Raw genomic sequence first — 27,006 nt, 5'->3', positions numbered from 1 at the left:
TTTTAGAGTAAGTGGAAAATAAGAGATTTAAACTTAAACTGCAATTGAAAGTACAAAGAAACACATGAAACAAGGTTATAATTTGCTGATAACTTTATTGTCAAGAATGCATTATGTGGGAGATGTGGGGAAGTCCGATAGAAATTTGAAATAAGCTGTTGAAATGGTTGTGATTTTTTGTCTTTTCTTTCTTTCTATTCTCTATGTTCTTTCTCTTTTCTGTTTTATCTGCAATCTGGAAAAAAAATGCAATAAAAATTATTATAAAAAAAAAAATAGATGGCTCTGTCTTGATTCATAATAATTAAAAATCATGATCAACCAAAAATAAAAGAGAGAGAAAAAACCTCCAAGCAGAGGCGGATTTAGGGCAGCCCAGCCGGTCCCCCCCCCCCTGCTAGCCTGGAGGGGCCAGAGAGGAGCAGAAGGACGAAGGAATGAAAGGAGCAGACTGGGAGGCGAGAGGAGGCAGCCTTCCTCAGAGGCCAGACATGCTAATGCGCTTATCTCGCCTCCTGGGTGGGTCCCCCCTGCGGGGTGGGGTGGGGCGGGGGGGTCATTGTGTTAAGAGGGAGCGAAGAGGAGACCGAGGCGGGGGGGGGGGGGAGAGAAGCGGGAGACCAGGGAGAAGGAGGAGGGCGGCCGATGTGACGCCGCAGGGGAAGGCGTGGCCAAAGGGCGCCAAGGCAGGAGAGGCGGGAGCGCATGCGCGGGGGCGGTTTGGGCGGGAAACGGCGCGCGGCGCCAACCTGGATTCTATGAGGCGAGGCGAGAGGGAGTGGGGGAGGGGCGGCCGTTGGGACCAGAAAGAGGAGCGGGAAGGACAAGGCCCCCCCCCCCCGTTGCCCCAGCAAGACGTTGGTTATGGCGCTGATGCTGCGGGAACGTAATAAGGGAAGACAGTGTCGAGAGGGAAGCCCTTCAGAGTTATCTGGTAGCCGCTCCCCATAGGGCGCCACCCTCTTCCCTCAGGCATATACAGTGGTACCTCTAGTTCACAGGCAACCCTCCCATAAAGCTTCTTTGAAGGCAGTAGAGCACCACAGGGCGCGGCGGCGGAGGAGCCTTCTTCTCTCAGGCATATATATGTTTGGCGGCGTATCTGCGTGTTGGCCTGAGGCAGGCAGGGTGCAAATCCCTGCACACACACACACACACACACACACACAGTGTGTACTGCTGATCTAGGCTAGTATAAATTCAGTAAATCTAGTATAAATTCAGTAAATTAAAAGCATGAGAGCATAGCAACCCGGAACATTGAATTGGGTTTATTTGTAGGAGGACGAGGAAAGGAAAACCAGCAGGCAAAGTTTAGGTATCAAATACATAGCTCAGTTTGAAACTATTACTACGTAGTTCGTTTATACATTATGTCCCTTTCTCCTCCAAGGTTCAAAGATCACAATGTTCCACCGCGTAACTTGTAATTGGCAACTTTCCAAGCACAATGTACCAGAAAGTAACTTGCTAATATGAACAGTAGCAATGTGAGATTAGCACTGTGCTGGTGGTTGTTTTAATGAACAGTTAAACTTCATGGCTACTGAAACACACGGAGCAGGAGGTCAAGTTTCTGCTCGGAAATACTAGTTGAATTAACAGCGCAAACAGAGAGAGGAATAAGCATAATTTATTAAATGTAATTTCTCTCTGTTGGATCAAAAAGACATATTCATGGAAACAATGTCTTCTATACTGGTTCTCTTCTTTCTTCTGTTCAGATCTGGTTTCGAAACAGAAGGGCCAGAACACCAAAGAGGATTGATTCCAGGATAAGGATCGGGAACCATGCTGCAGCTCCTTATAGCCACAGTGAGAGAACCCATCCAAGAAGCAGCCTGGACAGCAGCCCGAGAAGCAGTCCATGAAACAGCCAAAATATTCATATGGAACAAGATTATCAGCCACGCAACTTGCATTATGCTGAAAGCTATAGAGGAGCAGGGTTGTGGCAGCCACCTCTCAACAACACGCAACCAGGAGAGTATGTCCCGCAACAGCAGAGCTCCCTGGAATTGAACCCTGCTTATTACCAGCAAGCTGCTTTTTGTGGAACTGGGCTTTGTGAGACTTCCCAGGCGAGCAACTGCCCAGTTCCATATTACGGTGCGGATATGGTGAGGCAGCCTCCACCATCATCTAGTAACTTCTTCATGGCATCAAGCACTTACACTCCCTGGTCTGCAACGGGGAATGATTCAGCTACAAATCCTGTACAAATGCTGAATGTTGATGGAAGTGCTTCAGACTCTCAGTTTTTCTCTTTAAGTCAGGTTCCAGATTAGCATCCCAACTCCTTCCTTGCTATCCTGTACATATTTTACAAGCTGCCTCTTTTTATGAATGACTTCGATGTTTTGAATAAAGTTTGTTCTTTTAATAGCTTGTCTGGAGTCTTCATTTAATTTTCCATTTACTGCAACATTCACTTTCCTTTGTGCAAGCATATAAACATGGGCTTAATTTTTCCATAGAAAAAAGTCAGTTGTGCGGTACATGTGGTTCTAGAGATAAAAGGTCACATCTTCTAATGGCTGAATATTCCTGAGACACATTTTAATGCACCAATGGGTTTCTGTCCCTTTCCTTTTCTTTTTAAGTCTCTGTATCTGAGGCTAGAGTAAAGGTAAAGGTAAAGGTACCCCTGCCCGAACGGGCCAGTCTTGACAGACTCTGGGGTTTGTGCGCCCATCTCACATCTATAGGCCGGGGGCCAGCGCTGTCCGCAGACACTTCCGGGTCACGTGGCCAGCGTGACAAGCTGCATCTGGCGAGCCAGCGCAGCACACGAGTGGCAATAAATGTGGTGGGAAGTTGCTGTATTTTCTTTGTATGCAAAATAATATTTGTAGATCCTGCTATAAGTAGATTTGGTAGCACTTTTCTGTGTTAATAAGTTTGGTTTCCATTAATGTCTTCCATTTTTAAAAAAACAGAAGTTTGAGATGGGGATATAAGGTTTATAGGAGGGTTGCCTGTGAACTATATTGTGCCCAATACAGTTTGCCTTCTGTGCCTTTCAGCCTTGATTTAACCAGGTTTAGTCATAATAAAATAAGTCAGTTAATTTTAGATTCTAAATTGGACCCTCTTAGGACAACTAATTTAGAAGTAAGTCCCACTGAACTTACTAATACACAACGAACAACAGCAGCAACATGCTACCCGCCCACTGCCCAGCAAAAACCCTGAAACAACTGAGCCTAAGAGTATAAATCTATCAAAGCTTAAGACATCTCCAAATGTTTTTTTCAGGGCTTTTCATAAATAATGCTACATTATTGGCATATCATTATGTTCCCTGTTCATTTGATTATATACCGTATTCAGATCTAAATGGTTCTGCTAATGGGTCAAGTTCTGCTAACAGTGGAAAGTGTGAACAGCAGTGGAGATAGAGGACATGTCTGTTGAGTACCTCTACATAATCTGCATGAGTCTGAATTTACTCCATTCACTGAAATATAGGCTTTGGGCTTGGAATATATGACAAATCCATATCATAAAACCTCACCTGCCCAGTCCACTATATTTCTCAACACTGCACTATGGAATTTAATGGGGCTGGGCACTAGATTGGGCAGATCATACTGAATTTAGTGGATTTGTCCTACCCTGCCCTGCCCCTTTAGTCCTACCCTGATATAGGACCAGATCTGGGTTGGGTGTGACCTAGGTTGGGATAGGGCTGATCTGGGTCCACATCTGTGTGTGTGTGTGTGTGTGTGTGTGTGTGTGTGTGTGTGTAAGCACAGCCCTGGAATGACTCAAGATGTGATTATGGCTGCCAACCTAGATGGCTTTCTCAAGAGATTAGGCAAATTCATGAATTCTAAGACTATCAGTGGCTACTAATCGTTATCGATATATGCTATCAGAGGCATATCAATTGCTGGGAAAGAACAGGGCAAAAGGGTACCCACCTGACCTGTGTCCTGCTTTTGGTATTGCATAGTGATATGGTTGGCTACAGTGTAGAGCAGAATGCTTGGAAAACCTGGCATTCTCCTAAAGAGACCTCATATACAGAAAGGTGGTCACATATGCACAAATTAGATGTGATACAAGAGATCTATGAATAAAATAGCTACAAGTAGTTCTTTAGTTGTCAACTGACCAGATCTTCTTCCAGAATCATTTGCAGTTAAAGAAATAAAAACAAGCATGCAATTAAAAAACCAACCAACCATATCCTTGACTTCAGAAGATGCACTCAGTCTATACTGACTCTGTATGTCCCTCATCCCTAAAAAAAAAAAAAAAAAAAAGCTGCTTTCTCTGTTGGAGATGACGAGTACTCTATCCATTGTAAATAAGCTCAATTAACAGCAAAAGTAGCCATGCTGGCCCATTAGAAAACAACAACAACAACTCCACAATCCACAGTAGGATAATGTGTTTCACAAAGCAGGGGGTGAGGGAGATCAGAGTTTCTTTCTTAATTAAGCACAAAATCATGTTGTAATCATGACCTGCAAGATAAAGACAACAGGCTGAGATGCCATTCATTTGAGGCAGTAGAATCTAGCACAAAATTTAGCACCCATTTCACAACGGCTTTTTCAGATTACCATTTCATTCGGTAAGTAATCATTGTAAAATTGGTGCTGGGCGAATCTTTTCAATTCTGCAAAACCAACAGAAGAGTCTTGTAGCACCTGAAAGATTAACAAAATTATTATGACACACATAATATAATTCACTTCATTGGATGCATAAAGTATTATCCTGAGTTGCAGGGACACAATTGGTGGGGAGCTTGTAAAAAGAGATCAGAGGGAAACTAAATGCTGAATTATACAGTTGAGGATAATGACCTTTTAAATTGCAATGATGCACCAAAAACAGTAGTTGATAACACAGAAATCCTTGCACTGGTAAGCCAGTTTTTAGAACATCCAGTGTGGTTTTAAAAAACGTAAACCCAGCACCTATTGTATTGATTCCACCTTCAAATAATAGCACTGGTGCATTGTAATACAATGGTCTCATGGTTTGAGGCCACTTCATTCAATAATGAACACCTTAAGGTCAGTGACAGAGCATCCTGAGAAGCTGAAATGTTCCCTCACTGGCTTTTCTATACTGCCATTTCAGATTTGTGCTCATTCATTCTTTTGCATAGACCAGCTAGAAGGCAACTGGGGGCATATATTACTTTGGAAGATGAGCAGGTGAATTAGCCCCTCAGGTTATATTGACATTCTTAGCTCCTGTAATAATTATGTTAAACTAGATATGGGAATAGAGTTGGTATCTGGCTCTGCCACAGCGTCCGGTCCCTCTTGTCCACATATCTGCTATATGGCCTGTTACTCATGAAATAAAGTACAGCCTGCCACCCAAGGCCTGTGATAGGAAAGTGTCACCAATGCATCTCTTGTTTTATAACAGATTGAACTAAGTAGGTAATTGACCTGATGTGATCAACCCCCCTCCCCTCTGAACAGGTTAACCAAAACTGGATGATTACCAAAGTCTCAGAGCTGTTTAGAGAGTATCAGAAAAGGATAAAATACAACTGAATAAAATAGGCATTCACAGCCACAACTGCAAGGAAAGCTTATTTTTATTTCAGTTTAAAATTTAGACTACAATCCTAAACACGCTATGGAGTAAGTCCCATTTAATTCAGTGGATTTTATTTCTGTGGCACACGTATTTAGTCTATGAGAAGCTGACAGTACACAGTTTTTTTTAAAAAAACCATATAGTGAGAAAATCCCCATATAGAATATGGGAGAAAATATAAAGAAATACTAGAACCTAAGACCTCACTGACAGAAGCCATGGCAGTAAAAAAGAAAAATATGAAAGGAGACTGGCCAACGTATAGAATGATATTAGAAGAAAACAATAACAAATTGACGCTGAAGAAGTTTGAAGAAATTAGGTTGTACCTGACGGATTGGTTACAATATTTTCAATTAAATGAAAAATTAAGTATAGATTTTAAAAAAAATGATTTGAAAATGAGACATCAGATTTGGGAAAAGAACTAATCCAATCCAAAGGAAAATATATTTCAAAAATGTACAATCTACATATTGAGTGGGAGGTAAAAGAAAAGGTAAAAGAAAGGGGTGATAGTGTGTTGGGCCCAAGAACCTGGATATAATATTCACATGAACCAGTGGGAGAAATTATGGAAGGTGGACATGAAGTTTACAGCATGCTATCATCTTAGAGAAAACATCATGACAATGATGTACAAATGGTACCTTACCCTGACCAAGTTGTATAAAAATAGATCAGATGTGTGCTGGAGATGCAAAAAGGTAAAGGTTCGTATATGCATATGTGGTGGGAATGTAAGAGCATAAGACAATTTTGGGACATCATATATACAGTAATGAATTTAAAAAGATACTAAAATTCCCATGTACAAAGAGACCAGAAGTCTTCCTTTTAGGAATAATGTTGACATAATTTTTTAAAAAATAGCAGACCACTCTTCATATACGCAACAACAGCAGCCAGCATCCTGGTGGCGAAGAATTGGAAAAGTGAAAAGACCCCTCACAAAAACCGAATGACAGGTTAAAATGATAGAATACTTACAATTGGCAAGGATGACAGGGAGAGTTACAGGATACCCAATGCAGAAGATCAATAAGGAATGGATAGTATTTAAAGAATATTTGAAAAATTATTGTGATAACAAATACAATCGAACTTCTTTGATAAGATTTTGGAAAACAGAACAACAATAAGGCACTGTGTGATAAATAACAAAATGAGAAATAGTACAATGAGAATAATCGGAATTCTATTTTAATTACTTTAATTTTTTATCTTTACCTTTTTCTTTATTTTCCTTTTCCCTCTTTCTTTGAAAAGTAGTTCTGGATTGTAAGGATATAGTGTGTGGTGTAAATATTGTATTGTTGTGTGCTGTTATGTAAGTTAATGTTGATTGTTTAATAGTTAATAACAATCATAATCATAAGGATTACACTGCAAATTTTAATGATAGGGTTGTTTCCTGTTCATGATTTTTATGGGTTGCTCATATTTTGAGACCACAAGGAAATAATATTATAGAGTTCGTTGTTTGGTTGGTTTATTATTCTTGTTGCATCCCAACAGTCTTCAATGAGTGTGTTTTCAGTTTCCAAACTATGCATTTAATGGAGGAAATGGTTTCCGATGGTAGGGTCTTTTTAAACTACCCATTTGTTTGTAGAAAAACAATAGGATTCTAGCATTGTAGGGGCTTGGAAGAGATGACCCTCAGGGTCCCTGCCAACTTCACCATTTGATGGTTCTGCTTCTGCCATGTGGAGCAGCTCTCTAGGGTTTCAGGTGGGAGTCTGATCAAGCCCTACTACCTGGGAGACACCAGGAGCTGGACCTAGGACCTTCTGCATGAAAACAACACGTTCTTACCACTAAGTTACAGTGTTTCCCATCACTGCAGTAAGGTTTTCCCAGTGGCCAGCAATCTGCAGTGGATCTGTTGGCTCTTGCATCAGCTCATTTCCAGCATCCATCTCTTTGCTTATGCTTGTATCCATGCTTGGAACTCATGAATGGGCAGAAAACCTTTCTGTCCCACCAAGGCTATGCAGGCAATTTAAAGCACATCGCCCACAATGGTCTGCTGGTGTTTGTTTTTAATTATTTTGCAAAGGTAAACTACTGTGATATATTATATCTCTCTGATATTGTTAGCTAATTTTTCTGGTACTGCTTCATGCCTTTAGTTCCCTGTCTTGCTGCCATGAAGACGCAGTGATGGGAAACAGTTCACTGGTGACATTTCTGCTAATTGAACAATTGTAAATACAACTGAGCCACAAGAGAAGTAAAAGGAAACTATTCTGGGAAGTGCAGCACCTTCCCACATTTTGTGGGATAAACGTCTGTTTCCGTGGTCTGCCAATGTGAACAGGGCCCTTGCAATGTTGCAAGCAGCTTCTTGTTCTCTTGATCTCTGTCCATCCAGGCTGCTAAAGCTGACAAGTGTATCCAGGGGCCTGCTCTCTTTGGTCAAGCAGTAGTACATAAATCCGTGGAGAAACCTCTGTGATGAAAAAGTTGGTTTCGCTGGGCAGGTTGGATCAACAAGTGCTTCTTTCTTTTTTTTCCTGCCTGCAAATTGTTAATGAATGGCAGCCTCTGATTGGCCGTGGTTCCAGGAGGGAGAGTTCAAAAGGAGAGGCTTTGGAGAGACAGTTAGTTTGATGAGAGGGTTGGTTGAAGTGGGTTGGAATTGTGGTTGGAGAGGGTGGGAGATAGGTAGGGAGACAGGTTAGGAGACAGACTGAGGTACAAAGAGTGAATGGGAGAAAGAGTTGGCTCTGGAAAAAACTACTTCCATTCTGAGCGTATTGTGAAGGACAGACTGTGGTGTCCTGTAGGAGGAATAGACCGGAATTTTACTGGGAAGCAGAGGTTGAGGCAGGAGAAGTAGGAGCTGGAAAGGAACAGCCTACTTGGGACTGAAACCTAGTCTGGAGGGGAGAGATTCTTCTAAGGAAAAGAAGAAACTCCCAGACCCAGTGAAGGGAGGGTGTGTGGAGAGCCCTGTGGTCAATTACTTAAAATACCTCAGAAGCAGGATTGCTAAAGGGGGTGGATAACTGAAAGAAAGTATCAAGGAACCAAATCAATAATGCAAAAACAAGTGAGGACAAATTTAAAGTGAAATCGCACTGTATTTCTGAACTAACCTAAGTTGAATCCATTTGTATTATATACTGTCTTGCCTTAAACAATCTTTATTGTTTATTGTTTATTTAAAGAAAACCTGTCTGAGACTCCAACTTACTAGTTACCCCTTCACAAAGGTCCTTCGCAGCATACTCTGGGGCTAGAATTTTTAAGGGAAAAGGGAAAGAAACCTTCAGGTAAAGGGTTGTTCAGTGAGGTGGGGGCAATTTATCTAAGTGAGAGCGGGCCCAAAGGCATGAGAGGAAAAAGTGTCCTTGTGCCGGTTGCAACCTCCTCTTGCACCTTTTGTTGTGCTTTACGACAACCACCATCTGCTTGCAAATACCCCCTTCTTGGGCAACATGGTGAAGAGAGAGGTGGAGGAGCTGTTACAGGAGTTTCTGGAGGATACAGCCCATCTGATCCCTTATATCACAGTTTGATGACTGAGGTTTTCAGGGAAGACATTGGTGGTGGTCCCCCATGGTTCAGATGAACAGCTTGTAATTTACAGATTCTAGGCATTCAATATTATGGACCCAGTCCTGACTGAGTTTAGACAGCTCTCCTGCCTTTTGAACTTCAGACACTTCACAAAGCCTTTTCTATTTTGTAGGCATTTTAAGATGCTTTCCTGATTCTCTTATTGGATAGCAACTTGCTGGCCTTGTTAAAATTCTGTGGCTGGCAAGACAAGGCACTCATTTTCAATGCAACCATCATACTTTCCAAAGTGCATAGTCAAATTCTTGCAGCAGTGAAGGTCTTCACGATCAATGCAGAAATGGGATTGTTGATCATACATATTTCAAAAGGAGATTCTTTTAAAATGCACTGCAAGAATCAGAATGTGATAGATTTACGGGCAAGGGATATTAGACATAATATACAATTGGCATCATGGGGAAAATTATGGAGGGAAGATTTAAAATTTACAAGATGCTGTATGTTGAAAGAGAATTATATGAAAGTGATGTATCGCTGGTACTGAACTCCTACCAAGTTAGCAAAAATGTATAGAACAGCTACAGATATATGTTGGAAGTGTAAAGAGAAAGAAGGCACATTTGACCACACATGATGGACGTGCAAGAAGACAAAAGGATATTGGGAAATGATTTATAATGAGTTGAAAAAGATGTTTAAAATTACTTTTGTGAAAAAACCTGAAGCTTTCTTACTAAGAATTTTAGATCCAGAAATACCTAAGGATCAGAATAGACAATTTATGTATGCTACAACAACTGCTATTTGCCCAAAGATGGAAAGAGGACAAAGTACCTACAAAAGAAGAATGGTTGATGAAGATGATGGACTATGCCGAAATGGCAAAAATGACTGGGAAAATCAGAGATCAAGGGGACAATAAATTTAATAAAGATTGGGGAAACTTTATAAGTTACTTAAAAGAACACTGCAAACAATTAAAAACATTGGCAGGATTCCAAACAGCTCTTGCAATGTAGTGGGAACTATGGTAAAAACTGAGTTTTAAGAAAACATGGAGAATATTATATGCTGCAGTTGGAAAAGAAGATCTTGGGAAACCATGGAAAGGTGGAGGGAAGTCTCGGGATTCAGAGAATCCTATGTGTAGAATGACTATGATTTATGTGAGATGATAATGGTTAAAAGCAAAAATGAATAAAAAAGAATGTAATAGATTTACAATACATTCTGATTCTTACCATGCTTCTTTTAAAAACTAAACTACGTAAACTAAACTCCTTACTTCTTTACTGAGTAGAGATAAACAACTAATGGCCTGGGAACTCAATCCATGTATTGGGAGTCATTCAAATCTATCATCCGTTTGCAAATTCTAAAGCCCGCACCTCCATACATTTACTCCATGCACTATGTGAAATCTACTTCCTGCACTAAAAATTGTTTGTCTGTGTTACTCAGAAAGTGACTTGGAACCAAGCCAGACCTAATTTTGTAAGTTCATCTGTAATAAACTCATCTCTTGTTAATTTTAGAAATGGCAAACACAACATGGGGGGCACAGGTGGTAGTTACGGATTCAGATCTGTTTGCGGTGCTAAGGAATGGGTTTAAAACCCCATGCCATTTCACCCAAGTTGCCCCCTCAGAGCTAGTATTTGCCCAACAGGAAGGGTGGAGGTTGCAGGCACCATGCAGCAAATTTGTCCTCCCCCCCCCCCAATTATATTTTATTTTTTACTGTACCGAACCTACAATTCTGAATTTAGGGGAGGGGGATTACTTTGTTGCTGTTATTGATAAACATGGGGAAGTCAGAAATCCTTTCTGATCTACTTAAAATCACCCAGAGCTCATCTACCTTCTGACCATCCCTGCCATGTGAAGAAAATAGAAGCTTGGGAAGCCATTCAGATTGCTGGGGGGAGACAAAGCAGAAAGGGTTAAAATCCCCTTTCAAGCTCTTTCTGACTCCACCCACCCCACCCCTCAGCAGCAAATATGTGATGCCTTATCACTGATCTCCAGACATTGATATCAGCTGTCTAGCAAGCCTTTGTTCACATTGGTGGGAGGAGTCAAACTGCCACAACTGTGTGAACTGAGGATCACCGATTTGTTGGAGATGTAAAACAGATGTGGGGTTATTTTACCATATGTGGTCATTGGGGAATTCTGGGATAACATCTATAATGAATTTAAGAAACTATTCAAACTCACCTTTAAAAAACCCCCAGAGATCTTTCTTTTAGGCATCTTACCATTAGAAATTAAAGAACACCACCAGAAGGAAACTCTTCACAAACTAGTTTATAAATTCTTACTGAAGCTACTGATCAGATCTTAGAACATGTCATTGGCCTGGTTGTACGTAACACTAACCCCTTATTAACATTAACCATAGTTAATAAACCATGGTTACAACTGAGGCTTCAGGCAGATAATCAGTTAAATCTTGATTCAAAGCATTGTAGAATCATTAAAAGCACAGTGAGAGCAGTTGTATCTTGAGAGCAGTTTGAATTTTATGCAGCACTTAATTGACATCATTGCAAGTTTTGGGCAATGGCACTTTAAACTGATATGCTAGGCAGGTTGCTGAAAGTCACAAGGGCTTACTGCCACCAGCAAAGCAAAACATTTCCAAGCAAACTCTGCCAATGAGTAGCGGTAGTCCACATGCTTCAGAACTCCTTTTCAGGCTGCATGTTAAAACATTGTATACTCACACAATGGCAGTGATCAGTCTCAGGATCAATTATGGTTTACCATGCCAGGAATAAGGCTGTAATACAAAGAAATTCTGTAATCTTAATTTTCAGATGAGGAATTCTCTCACAGTTAACTGAATAGATAATTTGTGCACAGGCCAAGGAAGTTGGACCATCAACACCAAATCAGCCTGAGATGACTCTGTCTCTCTAAATAATTATCTTCTTTATGGACACAATCAAGCCCAACCTTATCATTAACTTGTATGCATTCCAAGGGGCTAGGGTTGAGAGACAGAACTTGTCTAGGGCCATCTCTTGAGTTCATAGCTAGATAAGGCCACATGAATGAAACAAAAGGCAACATGAATGAAAGGAATGTTTCCGTGCTATGTTAACAGGACATGAATGTATCCAGGCCCCATAAAAGTGTGTGTGTGTGTGTGTGTGTGTGTGTGTGTGTGTGTGTGTTTGCTTGTACATATATATTCACTCACACTAAAGTAACTATTGTCTTACTGAATAGGAAACCCTCTTTTAACTGAGAAATTTGGAAAGTATGAAACTGAAGTAGACACAAGCTATTTGTTGTTGTTTTTTGTTTTTTGTTTTTTGGAGAAACAACCATGAAGAGAGGCCATTTTCAGAAATGATTCTCAAAATAGTTATTTTTATTCAAATCTATATTGGCATTGACCTACAAAAACTGGCAAGCACTGGAAAATAAAAATAACAACAAAAAAGTACTATATTCAGCACCTGCTAAAGGTGTTTTTGCTTAGGCTAATTTTAATGTTTTGTTTACAGAGATTCTATTACAATCAAGTGGTCTTCAAATGTTTCTTTTTAATGTATCTTTACTAAAGATTTTCGTGGTTTACAAAAGTATGTGCAATGTCTCTCTCTCTCTCTCTCTCTCTCATCTTTAAATGTTTTTAATTGATTAATTGTTTTTAAAACCCTCCTAAAACTAGACAAATAGAACAAATCAGCAGCTCTTCCTGCATCCTAAATCAGACAGGAATAATCCAATGTAGATCAATCAGTGGAGGAAATTCTGTGCAGTGTTTGAGCTGGCAAGTAGTTTGAGGAGAAAGGATACACACCTGGTGCTTCAGAGATCTGCATGCCCTGACTGTAGTCTTTTTCTTATCCTGAATGCAATTGGAGGACAGCCAAGCAGAGCAGTTTCCCAAGTTATCATTCTCTTAGGATTGCTTCACACACTATTTAGATAGACATCCGAATGTTCAGCAAATCCATGTAAATTTCAATTCAGATAGAGCTATTCATGACATCATAGATGTTAACGTGGTGATCAAAGTTCTCTGTCAATAGTGTAATCACACTGATGAAGCAATACCCAAGAGTTTAAGTATTAACTGGTCAGGGTGGCAGAATCATTTGGTCTGGATGAATAGAAACTGGTCTGGAGAGCAGCAATTTGGAACAAAAATGAGGTTCACCTTTAACAAAAAATAGTAAGATCCAACCTCCCACTAAACTACACTTTTAAAAGCTACAATCCTAAAAGCATCGAACTTTTCCCCCTTGCAGTTTGCCTTAGCTGTTTTATTACATTTGTAATGGATGCTTATTGTTTTGGTAATATTGATGTAAACCACTTTGTGAGGTTCATTTCAAAAGCAGTACATAAGTAAATCAAATGGTAGGGATTGAGAGGGACGTATTTCTGAATAAATGGATCTGTGTTTTAATAATTAAAAATCATAATCAACCAAAAACCAAAGTGAGCTTCCAAGCAGAGGCGGATTTAGGACAGCCCAGCCGGTCCGTTCCCCCCCCCCCGCCGCCCTGGGGCGCTGAGCCTGGAGGGGCCAGAGGGGAGCAGAAGGATGAAGGAATGAAAGGAGCAGAAGGGAAGGCGAGAGGGGGCAGCCTTCCTCAGAGGCCAGAGATGCTAATGCCCTTATCTCGCCTCACGGGTGGGTCCCCCCTGCGGGGTGGGGTGGGGGTGTCATTGTGTGAAGAGGGAGCAAAGAGGAGACCGAGGGGAGGGGGGGGGGAGAAGCGGGAGACCAGGGAGAAGGAGGGCGGCTGGTGTGAGGCTCTGGGGAAGCCGTGGCCAAAGGGCGCCAAGGCAAGACAGGCGGGGGCGCATGCGCGGGGGCGGTTTGGACGGGAAACGGAGCGCGGCGCCAACCTGGATTCTATGTTCCCTCAGGCATATATATATTTGGCGGCGTATTAGCGTGTTGGCCTGAGGCCAGGCAGGGTTTATATCCCTGCAACCCCCCCCCCACCCTGCACACACACACACACAAACACACATACATACATACACAACCACACCCCACAATCCCTGCACACACACCCCCTCCTACCAGCCCCGAAGCTCACTCGGGTGCCTTTGCGCCAGTCGCCGCCTCTCCGGCTGGTCTCCCTCGCGGGGGTGTCGGGGGCTGAGAGGGAAGAAGGAGGTGGGCCGCCTCAAGGTCCCAGGGGGGGGAAGGTGGGGTCCTAGGAGCCAACTCTTGGGCCCAGGTCCCTTCCCCCCCCCCCAAATCGAGCAGGGCAGAGCTTACCTGGCCTCCCCCCCCCATCTTCTATCCAAGTGGGCGCCCCTGGGTGGGATATAAATAGAGAAATAAGCTCGTGGAAGTGAAACCCGGTTTCAGAACCATTTGGCTGGAAAGCAAACCCTGAACTGCATAAGCAGAATTGGTCCCTTGTCTGGTTGTCAGAAGCTCAGCAAGGATTAGCTTGGTTTAAGATTAGGGACAAGAGGAAATACTGAATGATGAAGTGATAATGTGTAGCATTATAAACAGGTTGGAATCTTGTAAGGCATTCCCAATACTCTCCAATAGCATCCTCATTTAACACTTTGAATTCCAGGATTTAACCCAATGTCTGAGTCACATCATCAAGCTACTGTGGATTTTGGTTTGGGTGAACTCTTCCTTCGTGGAAGTTGCACGCAAAAGCAGAGAGGGGATTCAGCAGAAACAACCCCTTTCTGTATTCAGGCAACATTTAAAAAAGGGAGTGCATTATGTAGCATGGCAGGCAGGCAGGGCTCAGAAAGATCCATCCCCATAGAATCGCATGCACAAAAACGCACGTATATATCTATATCCATATATGCTTTATTGTTTTCTGTAAAGAGTACAAAAATACATTGTGCTTACAACACAATGCATCAAACATTAAAAAACAAAACAAATAAATAGCAAACCAAGAAACTAATAATAATAATAATCATCATCAACAGTTTATACTTATATGTACCCAAATTACAGTAACTGCCAACCCCAACTAAACATTTAACTCACATCAACCCGAGAAAAGCAAAAGCAAAATTGGAACATTTTGAAACATTTACCCAATTGTTCTAACCCCAGATTTTGACTGTGGCCCTTATTTGAACAAGTGGCCAATTGTTCAGCTTTTATTTTTGATTTCAATATAGAAGTGGTCTTAGCTTGCTTGGGCAATGGGAAGAGAATGCTTCAGTAAAAAGAAAGCCAGATGATGATCCCAGACAAAGGCATTAAAATAACAAACTTTATTGAAAAACTTCAAAATGTATTTATTTGGACGAGTAACCCTAGAAGGCGTCGGGAGAAGGGAAGATATTGCTTTGCTGCCAATTTTGGTAATCTTCAGGCAACATTTCCACAGGATTTGCAGCTGGATAATTCCCCGTTGCATAAGTGTTCCCCATTGCATGACTGTTCCCCATTGCAGACCAGGGAGTTTCCCTGCTTGATGGAGTACAGAAGTTACCATTTGATAGTGGAGGCTGCCTCATCATCTCTGCACCATAATATGGAACTGGGCAGTTCCTTTCCTGGGAAGTCTCACAAAGCCCAGTTCCACCAACAGCAGCTGGCTGGTAATGAACAGGGTTCAATTCCTGGGAGTTCTGCTGCTGTGTGGCATAGATGGGCTCTGCTGGTTGCGTGGTGCTGAGAGGTGGCTGCCAGAACCCTGCTCCTTCATATCTTTCGGGATAATGGAAGCTGCGTGGCTGGTAATGTTGCTGCGTCGGACTTCTTGCACTGCTTCTCGGAGTGCTTGGACCTCTTCTGTCAGAGCGGCTATAAGGAGTTGTAGCTTGGTTCCTGATCATTGTTTTGGACCTAGTCATCTTTGTTCTCGCTCTTCAGTTCTGAAACCAGGTCTGAACAAAAGCTTTCGGGATAATGGAAGCTGCATGGCTGCTTTTTGGGCTGCTCCCCTGGCTGTTGAATGGACTTCTTCTTCTGTCACAGCGGCTATAAGGAGCTGTAGCTCGGGTCCTGATCATTATTTTGGAACCAGTCACCTTTGTTCTCGCTCTTCTGTTCTGAAACCAGGTCTGAACAAAAGAAAGGAGAGAACAAAATGCCCATTATTTCCAAATGGATAGGTCATAATTTCACTTTCTAGCTCAGAGGACCACCGAATATTCGTGCCTCGTGTGGTGTAATTTTTTCAGTGTGGGAGAACTAGGGATTTGCGGGACATTGGCTAGAAAAGCAACGTTGCTTAACTGTGGTTGCAGCTGAATGCTGCACATTTGGTCTCTCAATGCAAGGTGCTGAAAGCTGCCATCCTAATAGGAATATCCTATGCACACTCCCTTGGGAGTTCGGTCAGGTGAGTCAGGTTATAAAGGCAGCCTAGAAAACCAGATGGTTTTATCCTCAAATTAGGTTGAAACCAGGTCTCTTAAGAGTTTTTAACAGACCCAGAATCTTTGATATTTGAAAGTATGTGCTTCCAATAATTTGAGTGGGAAGGAAAAGGAAGCCTTAATCAGGAACCAGGATTTCTGAACAAGTATGGGCACAATTTCTTCCTGCAGTTGAAAAGGAGGGGACACAACGCACCCGCCCCTTACAAAAAGCCTTTACATCCACGGTACAACAGCCCCCCCCATAAAACTCCACAAAAACCCAGGAAAGAGGAAGTTGGCTCTTGAATAAGGCAGCTTTCACGTTAAGCTCGGAGACATCAGGAAGATCTAACGCATTCGGATGACATCGAAAGAATTATTCTGAGCGATTTAAATTTATCCAGTATTTGCGGTTTAAGGAAGTCCCAGGAACCTCCACTATCCCTCTTCTTACGTGCACACGATCTTCTTCGATTCCGATGCACCTCGCCAGCGCCTCCCTAGTCTGGTATCCGGGGTACCGGTTCTCTTCAAACTCCTTCTTTAAAAGCTCGATTTGGGCAGGAGTGAAAACGGTCCTTTTACTCCTATCTCCTCCGACTTTGGGGTAGCTTCCTCCTGGGAAAAGACAAGGAGGCAAATCTGAAGGAAGCGCTCGGCTTCAACTGAAGCGATGCTTGCAGATCTTCCTCCCGACATGGAAAGCTCGGGGCTGCATCGCCTGCACTTTCCCCCAGAATCGGGCGCTGCCTGGGGTTACACTGCGTAAAACGACCCCCGGTAGAGAACGCTTCAGTGGCAATTCTTTCAAGCGCCCCGCTGACCACCCACCCGTCCGAGCGCAGAGGGGCAAAGCCTTCGCTTTTTACAGGAAGGCTTTTGTACCTGACATTGAAATCCACGCACTTTGTGGCCTTTAAATAAACCTCCTGTTGCTCTGAACAAGGCTTGCATGAAAACAAACCAAAGAATTCTCAGCAAGAAGTTTACGCTCTTATTTCTATGCCTGCCATCGTTTTCCGCAGCCGATCCTAACCATGTTTATTGGGAAATTAAATCGCCATTTATTTGAAAAGGAGCGGGAAGGACACCCCCGCCCCCTCCTCCGTTGCCCCAGCAAGACGTTCGTTATAGCTCTGATGCTGCGGGAAAGTAATAAGGGAAGACAATGCCGAGAGTTATCTGGTAGCCGGTCCCCAGGCGCCACCACAGGGCGCGGCTATCTTCCCTCAGGCATATACAGTGGTACCTCTAGTTCACAGGCAACCCTCCCATAAAGCTTAATTGAAGGCAGTAGAGCACAAACCTTGGGGGGGGGGATTAAGAGCAAGAAAAGTGTTCAAAATATCCCCCACAAAGTTTTTAATAGAGATAAATGCCCATGTTGCAGTCTTTTATCTCTAGAACCACATGTACCGCGCAACTGACTTTTTTTCTATGGGAAAATTAAGCCCATGTTTATATGCTTGCACACAGGAAAGTGAATGTTTCAGTAAATGGAAAGTTAAATGAAGAATCCAGACAAGCTATTAAAAGAACAAACTTTATTCAAAACATTGAAGTCATACATTAAAAGAGGCAGCTTGTAAAATATGTACAGGATAGCAAGGAAGGAGTTGGGATGCTAATCTGGAACCTGACTTAAAGAGAAAAACTGAGAGTCCGAAGCACTTCCATCAACATTCTGCATTTGTACAGGATGTGTAGCTGAATAATTCCCCGTTGCAGACCAGGGAGTGTAAGTCCTTGATGCCATGAAGAAGTTACCAGATGATGGTGGAGGCTGCCTCACCATCTCCGCACCGTAATATGGAACTGGGCAGTTGCTCGCCTGGGAAGTCTCAGAAAGCCCAGTTCCACAAAAAGCAGCTTGCTGGTAATAATCAGGGTTCGATTCGGGGGAGCTCTGCTGTTGCGGGGAATACTCTCCTGGTTGCGTGTTGTTGTGTGGTGGCTGCCACAACTCTGCTCCTCTATAGCTTTCAGCATAATGAAAGTTGTGTGGCTGGTAATTATGTTGCGTGTGAATATTTTGAATATTTTGGCTGCTTGCTGGACTGCTTCTTGGGCTGCTGTCCAGGCAGCTTCTTGGAGTGGCTCTCTCACCGCGGCTATAAGGAGCTGCAGCATGGTTCCCGATCCTTATCCTCTTTGGTGTTCTGGCTCGTCGGTTTTGAAACCAGATCTGAACAGAAGAAAGGAGAGAACCAAATGCCCATTATTTCCAAACAGGGAGGTCATAATTTCACTTTCAGGTACAACAACCAAGCAAAGATTAGTGTATGACAGTGGGAGAACCTACTTGTTTTGTGTTGTGCGAAAGGCATATTGGCGTTATGTTCAAAAGCCTTTATATCCACGATACACCCCCCCCCCAAAAAAAAAAGAACCAAGAAAGAGGGAGTTAGCTCTTGAACAAGGCGCCTTTCGCGATAAGCTGAGAGGCACCCAGGTGAACTAAGGCCTTCGACTACGCAAGGATTATTCTGAGCGTTTCAAATTGTTCCAGTATGTGCGGTTTAGGGAAGTCTTGGGAGCCCCCACCATCCCGATTCTTACGTGCACACGATCTTCTTCGACTCCGATGCACCTCGCCAGCGCCTCCCTAGCCTCGTATCCGGGGTACTGGTTCTCTTCAAACGCCTTCTTTAAAAGCTCGATTTGGGCAGGGGTGAAAACGGTCCTTTTTCTCCTATCTCCTCCGACTTTGGGGTAGCTTCGTCCTGGGAAAAGACAAAGAGGCAAATCTGAAGGAAGCGCTGGGCAAGCTTAAACTGAAGCGACGCTTGCCGAAGTTCCTCCCGACATGGAAAGCTCAGGGCTTAATAATCATTTTTTTAAAAAGTTTCTCTTACCTTCCTTGTTGGTTGCCATCATGAAAAAAACTCCCTCTGGTTCGTTCACTCTGCAGGGGATTCGGTCTGGGTATTTATCTCCGTTGGGCGACCCCACCCTTACTTCTCAACCAATACGAGGGAGTCACCCCACCCTTACTTCTCTACCAATACGAGGTTTCCCGGTTGCGGAATGCCCTCCCAGTCAGCTGCCCCGTCTTCATCATTTTTGCGTTTCACCCTTGCTTCTCAACCATAGAAACAGTTACATTCTCTTTCAAAAAATCAGTTGCTTTGCCAAACTGGCTCAAACCCCTCCCTCCGTCGACACCCCTTTGGCAATTGACTCTTCATCTGAATGGAAGAGAGGAGGGGGGGGAGAGATATATATCTTTCGGGCGCCTGCTACACCTTTTTTTTGCCAAGCCACACCCGCATTGTACAAAAATGACACTTGCGAGGTCCAACCAAAGAACACCCCCCCACACACACACACTTCGTATCTTAAACGGCTACTCTCCTTTTTAAAAAGGTTTTGTTGTTGTTGTAGAAAGAAGCAAGTGTAAATTATTTCATATCGACAAAGAAGCTTGGAACAACTTAATTCCAATACCCCTCATTCCAGCCTCTGCCGTCTAAATAAATTAGTACATCGCCTTGGATGGAGGCTCTGGCAACTGCCAGCAATCGTATCAAATGCGAATAATACGGTATACACAAGAGCGGCGGCAACCGAAGAAAGAAATCTAAGCTATGTAAGCAATTTTTCGCTGGTTTTGAAGACTTAGGAAACAGCTTACGTTCTTTTAAAAACGATGCATTGGATATTCAAGGTCACCCGCCATCTTAGAAGAGGAGTTCCTTGCACCAAGAATGCCTTTTCCAAGCTGGTACCTGCAAGTTAGGATTCGTATGTTAATCTTTTATAAATCCAAACAAATAAATAAGACGACAGTGCCGTTGTAGTTGGTTTAATTTGCTTTAATTCAATCTGGACGGCCAGCCCATTTAAAGAGGTTCCCCGGTTGCGGAATGCTCTCTCTAGTGAGCTGCCCCGTCTTCATCACTATTGCGTTTCCTTAGGAGTTTGAAAATATTCCAGGGGCCACTAGGTGGCGCATCGGAAGATGGCTGACAATAACATCTCTCCGACCCACACGAGGTAATTTGGAGGCTATGATGGGGGTCATTAGCCTCCCTAACCCCCCCCAGGATTGTGGGGGGGGACGGCCCTTGCCTGCTGTGCCCTATACCACCCCCAAATTTGTGGGGGTGGGGGCACTAGGCACAAAGCCCTCCTGTGGGATTTCCGGCTCTCCTGGACACCGTCCCTGATTCCCGCTGCTGGTTGCAATGATCTTTAAAAGAAACTATTTGGACGAGATTAATTGCACATGCTTCAAGGAAAAAGGGGAGTAAAGACTGCTGACAGAAGAGATCTCTGATAACAAGACAAGAATAAAATATGAGAAGATACGTCAATATATGGTATGACAAATGGGGGAGGGAGGAGAAAACCTGCCTTCCTTTTTTTTATGTGATTTAACAAGAATCCCCTCCCCTAATGAGTCAGAAACTAAGGACTTAAGCTGTGGATTTAAGGCTGTGTGGAGATAAACTTTCGATCCAAAGCAATGTTTCAAGACGAAGCTGGAAAGCTAAGAATTTTCAAATGACGCAGTTAAAAATGCCGTCGCCATTTTGGGAGGCATTGTTAGAGCTCTTGGGTCTGGGAGGAGAAGAGAGAAATAGAGTTGTTTACATATCGTGGATCAACTCCTCGGTGGGACTTAAGAGCGACAAATGCCAAAATTTACGATGGAAAGAGCGATGTTATCTACAAAGGAGTTATATGGAAACCGTCTCGACTTAATGGAGGAACGGGAAATCCACACAGGATTATTATACTTGCTATCGGCTTAAGGAGACCAACAGAAGAGATCGTAAAGGAAAAAGAGAAATTATATGAATAAGATATGATGTGGAAACACCAAGATAAGACTGGATAGAATTATGAACTTTGTTTGGACTGATTTGGACATTAACACAGTAATAAGAAGATGATCTGAATCCCCCTTTGGATCTTGAAGTATGGGTTCCCCCAACAAAATTTAAAAATTTGGCTTTGTAATTTGGAATTTATATGATGTGATTTAATTTGATGTGATTGGCCAGTTAATAAAAATTATTTTTAAAAAAAGGAATTTGAAAATATTCCTGTTTGTTCAGGCATTTGGTGGCTGCAGAATAATTTTCCTGATAACCCCGAGATCAGCGGACAGAAGAATAGTTGAAAAAGCAAACCAACAAACTTCCTATAATTACTTTTAGGATTCTTCCTAACTGAAATTGCTTTTAGGTGTTTGCAATTGTTATTTTTTTAATGTTCGAAATGTTTTAGAATGTTTTTGCTTTGTTTTTGTTTTTAAATTGTGTACTGTTTCTGTTTGCCGATGTGGGCTCCGAAGGTCGGCGTATAAATTCAGTAAATAAAAGCCATAAGAACATAGAATTGGGTTTATTTGTAGGAGGACAAGGAAAGGAAAACAAGCAAGCACAGCTGAGGTATCAAATACATAGCTACGTTTCATCCTATTAGTAGTTCGTTTATACATTATGTCCCTTTCTCCTCCAAGATTCAAAGATCACAATGTTTCACCGCATAAATTATAATTTGACAAATTTCAAAGCAGAATGTACCACAAAGTAACTTCCTAATATGAACAGTAGCAATGCCAATTTGATATTAGCGCTGTGCTGGTGGTTGTTTTAATGAACATTTAAACTTCATGGCTACTGAAACGCACGGACCAGGAGGTCAAGTTTCTGTTCGGAAATACGTGTTGAAGTGTTGAATTAACACTGGGAGGACGCCTAAGGGGGAAGTTTCAACAGGCTGACCTTTGCTGTAACTCGAGGGGTGTTTTCTATTAGGGATTTTGGGTAGGAAACCGAGAGCAAGCTAACCCCCAACCTCTGAGCTGCGACAGACTTGCATTGCAGGGCTGTTGTGTCAGTCCCTCAAACCCACGGAGAAGGATTTGCATTGGGATTGCATTCCGTTTCAGATACGAAGTGTGTGCAACCTTGTAAAGGGGGCGCGTGTTCTTTGGTTGGACCGCAAGTGTGATTTATGTACGATGCAGGTGTGGGACACGCCACTTTATTCAGTTGTGGCGTAGTTACGTGCACTGGCTTGGCAGTTTCAGGTTGGAACCACTGCTTAAAACCAAGGGCTAAGGACGAAATCACAGACTAAAGTAGGTCAAAGTCAATTGGTTATTACTAGCGGCCGAAGAGTCAATGGCCAAAGGGGTGACCAGGGAGGGAGGGAGGGGATTGACTCAGTTTAGCAAAACAACTGAAAGAAAAGGTGACTCCCTCTTATTTAAAAGTCTCTGCTGCGTAATGATGCCCTCTGTTCACCACCACTCAACTCTTTCCCTCTTTCAGAGAGATGGATGTGGGGAAATAAATCCCGCACCTTCCACTCACAGAGACATCACTTTGATGCTTTTGTATGTGTCAGGTGAAGACATTTAGATTTAGTTTCAGCTTTGGATCTTGTTCTTATTGCAGGTTTTATCCTCCAACCTTAGCTTTTTGATCTCAATTGGGAGTTGTCTTGCCTTTTATCTATTTTATTACATTTACCTATCTCTCTAAAGCTGTTCTAGCATCAAGATTCTGTCGTTTTGCCTATGTTATACACAGAGTAGCTTGGAATCAGGGGCAGATCTCCTACGAAACCAATGAATTTTAAGATTCTGGGCGCCAAATCCCAGAACATAAGTAAATGAAATGGTAGGGATTGAGAGGGACGTATTCCTGACTATATGGATCTGTCTTGATTTATAATAATTAAAAATCATGATCAACCAAAGATAAAAGAGAACCAAAAACATCTTTTGCAACTTATATGAATGGCATCACAGGGAGTATAAAACACCCAAGCTTCAATAAAGAATTAAACCATGTGGGTGAACCAAAAGGTCTTCACTCGATGATTTAGAGAAGATAAAGAAGGCAACAGGAAAGACTCACTGAGGAGGCTGTTCCATAGCTGGGGTACTACTGCCAATGAATCTCTCTCTCCCTGATCGACACCCACTTCATCTCATTTCCGTTTCAAGTATTAAAATTATTATATTACTCAAATAAGTCCAATTTGACTGTGGGCAATGTGTTATGCCTGCAGATATCAGAAAAAGTGGAGCTGTGTCTTGACATTTCCTTCAAAAGCTCAATGTATATTTAAAAAGAGCAAGCTTCAAATAACCATCTAAGCTCTTTAAATACCCATAACGCTTCCATGCATTAAGATTGCCTAAAGATTCTTTTCACCATAAGTTATTTTACCAGAAATCATACTTCAATGTGGGTGCTCTTTGGAACGATCTGTAATCAATCAATCAATCCAATTATTTAATATGTGAGAGTGTGTTAATCTGCAGGTTGTTAGACAGCAACTTTGTGTTTTCTGAAGCCCATTGTGAGTAGGTTGTTTTTCAGAAAGTGTAGCCTTGTTGAAGAAAAGTATACTGGAAATTTGATGAAACAAAAGAGTGCTGGAACAGAGACATAGCAGACACAGCATTATTTGAAGGGCTTTATGGTCTAGCTGAGGGACGCGGGTGGCGCTGTGGGCTAAAGCCTCAACGCCTAGGGCTTGCCGATTGAAAGGTCGGCGGTTCGAATCCCCGCGGCGGGGTGCGCTCCCGCTGTTCGGTCCCAGCGCCTGCCCACCTAGCAGTTCGAAAGCACCCCCGGGGGCAAGTAGATAAATAGGTACCGCTTACCAGCGGGAAGGTAAACGGCGTTCCGTGTGCGGCTCTGGCTCGCCAGAGCAGCGATGTCACGCTGGCCACGTGACCCGGAAGTGTCCTCGGACAGCGCTGGCCCCCGGCTAATAAATGTGAGATGGGCGCACAAACCCCACAGTCTGTCAAGACTGGCCCGTTCGGGCAGGGGTACCTTTACCTTTACCTTTATGGTCTAGCTGCAGTTTTCAAACAAATGCCCTCCAACAGTCAGCATTTGGACAGCAGACTAAGCAGGCATTCAGGTCACCTAAGTACGGTGAGAAGCATTATATTTCTATTTAAATTACAGTAATTGTTTTTAAGTTGCCTTTGGCCATTTGTTTATTTCATTAAATGTATACACCACTTGATTGTAAAACAAAAAACTGCAACGTGGTTTACTAACAGATAAAATAATAAAATTGAGGGGGTGGGAATCAACCATACTTCAAAACATACAGATGAACATTACCTACATTAGCACAGAGCCATTGAATGATATCTGTGTCCTCCTTTTCGACAGTGCTGTGGTGGTCACCATTTAGTCTTCCTCCAGTGAGTTCTGGGAGGCACCTACTAGGCTATCACTCTAGAAACCCTTTCTCTCACCTAAGGGAATCTAACAGACGCTGGTAGATGGTTTACTCCCAGGCATGTGCAGAGTGCTCACCCCTCAGCATTTGGCAACCGCCCAGGGAATGCTATTGTGAGGGCCCTCAGGGATTTCCTTATGGAGGAGGGAGAATTCCCAGGGGCAGGTTCAGAAAAGGAGGCAAAGATGAAAAAGTGAGCACAGGCTTCAGGGTGAAATCCTCCCTGGGTTGCATTTGCCTGAGCTGACGTCCCAGCCCCCTTGGCCAGACTTACTCCTGCAGGGAGTTATTTGGTCCCCTGAGACGAGTCCCAAAACTGCCCCCCCCCAGGGAAGAATGGAGATTGTTGGGGGATCAAGATCAAATGGCGAAGAACGGCGGGAAGAGACCAGTGGCGCCTCCTCTTTGCCCCGAGGCTGCTGTAGAGGCAGATTTGGAGTGGGGTAGAAGTGGAAGTGAGGAAGATCCAGCTCCCAAGCAGAGGCGGATTTAGGGCAGCACAGCCGGCCTCCCCCCCCCCCCACTGAGCCTGGAGGGGCCAGAGGGGAGCAGAAGGACGACGGAATGAAAGGAGCAGCATGGGAGGCGAGAGGGGGCAGCCTTCCTCAGAGGCCAGACATGCTAATGCCCTTATCTCGCCTCCTGGGTGGGTCCCCCCTGCGGGGTGGGGCGGGGTGAGGGTCATTATGTTAAGAGGGAGCGAAGAGGAGACCGAGGGGAGGGGGTGGGGAGAAGCGGGGAGAACAGGGAGGAGGAGGAGGAGGACGGCCGGTGTGACGCCTCAGGGGAAGGCGTGGCCAAAGGGCGCGAAGGCAGGACAGGCGGGGGCGGTTTGGGCGTGAAAAGGCGCGCGGCGCCAACCTGGATTCTACGCGGCGAAGTGAGAGGGAGTGGGGGATGGGCGGCCGTTGGGACCAGAAAGAGGAGCGGGAAGGACACCCCCGCCCCCGTTGCCCCAGCAAAAATGGAAAACTCATGAATGGAAACCAAACATATTAACACAGAAAGGTGTTACTAAATCTACTTATAGCAGGACCTACAGATATACTTTTGCATACAAAGAAAATATACCAACTTCCCCCCACATTTATTGCCACCTACTCTAGCCTCAGATACAGAGACTTAAAAAGAAAAGGAAAGGGACAGAAAGCCATTGGTGCATTAAAATGTGTCTCAGGAATATTCAGCCATTAGAAGACGTGACCTTTTACCTCTAGAACCACATGTACCGCACCACTGACTTTTTTCTATGGAAAAATTAAGCCCATGTTTATATGCTTGCACAAAGGAAAGTGAATGTTGCAGTAAATGGAAAATTAAATGAAGACTCCAGACAAGCTATTAAAAGAACAAACTTTATTCAAAACATAGAGTAATACATTAAAAGGCATTAAAAGAGGGAGCTTGTAAAATATGTACAGGATAGCAAGGAAGGAGTTGGGATGCTAATCTGGAACCTGACTTAAAGAGAAAAACTGAGTGTCCGAAGCACTTCCATCAACATTCTGCATTTGTCCAGGATTTGTAGCTGAATAATTCCCCGTTGCAGACCAGGGAGTAGAAGTGCTTGATGCCATGAAGAAGTTCCCAGCTGATGGTGGAGGCTGCCTCACCATCTCCGCACCATAATATGGAACTGGGCAGTTGCTTGCCTGGGAAGTCTCATAAAGCCCAGTTCCACAAAAGGCAGCTTGCTGGTAATAAGCAGGGTTCAATTCCAGGGAATCCTGCTGTTGCGGGGCAGAGAGATGCTCTCCTGGTTGCGTGCTGTGGAGAAGTGGCTGCCACAACCCTGCTCCTCCATAGCTTTCAGCATAATGAAAGTTCTGTGGCTGACAATATTGTTCCGTGTGAATATTTTGGCTGTTTCCTGGAGTGCTTATTGGGCTGCTGTCCAGGCTGCTTCTTAAACTGGTTCTCTCACCGCGGCTATAAGGAGCTGCAGCATGGTTCCCGATCCTTACCCTCTTTGGTGTTCTGGCCCTTCTGTTTTGAAACCAGATCTAAACAGAAGAAAGGAGAGAACCAAATGCCCATTATTTCCAAACAGGTAGGTCATAATTTCACTTTCAGGTACAACAACCAAGCAAAGATTAGTGTATGACAGTGGGAGAACCTACGTTAACTTGTTTTGTATTGTGCGAAAGGCATATAGGCATTATGTTCTGTGAATATAGAAGACATTGTTACCATGAATATGTCTTTTTGATGCAACAGAGAGAATTACATTTAATAAATTATGCTTATTCCTCTGGGGTTTCTCTTTATTTCTCTGCAGCATTTTTCTACTATCTTCAGCTCCACATTCATATATCCCATGTACATAATCTCCAGTTA

General features: G+C 43.2%; 1 long non-coding RNA gene across 2 annotated transcripts in view; it reads right to left on the bottom strand.

Moving 5' to 3' along the window:
- Positions 1–1,218: 1,218 nt before the first annotated feature.
- The window catches only part of LOC309532342, an 86,698-nt gene continuing 60,910 nt past the window's right edge, over positions 1,219–27,006 (bottom strand). Inside the window, exons 3-4 of one of the 2 annotated variants that reach the window (XR_014219783.1) lie at positions 3,927–4,475; positions 1,219–2,436 (exon numbers count right to left, since the gene is read on the bottom strand). This is a non-coding gene — a long non-coding RNA (uncharacterized lncRNA). Of the gene's footprint in view, positions 2,437–3,376; positions 4,476–27,006 lie in introns of those variants that run through there. The other variant, XR_014219784.1, reaches the window with a different exon arrangement.

This window comes from Podarcis vaucheri (genome assembly GCF_965113315.1).
Source record: "Podarcis vaucheri genome assembly, chromosome: 5".
In the NCBI taxonomy this organism is placed as follows: domain Eukaryota; kingdom Metazoa; phylum Chordata; class Lepidosauria; order Squamata; family Lacertidae; genus Podarcis; species Podarcis vaucheri.
Note: the sequence above shows the minus strand (reverse complement) of the source record. Positions and strands in the feature narration are given on the sequence as shown.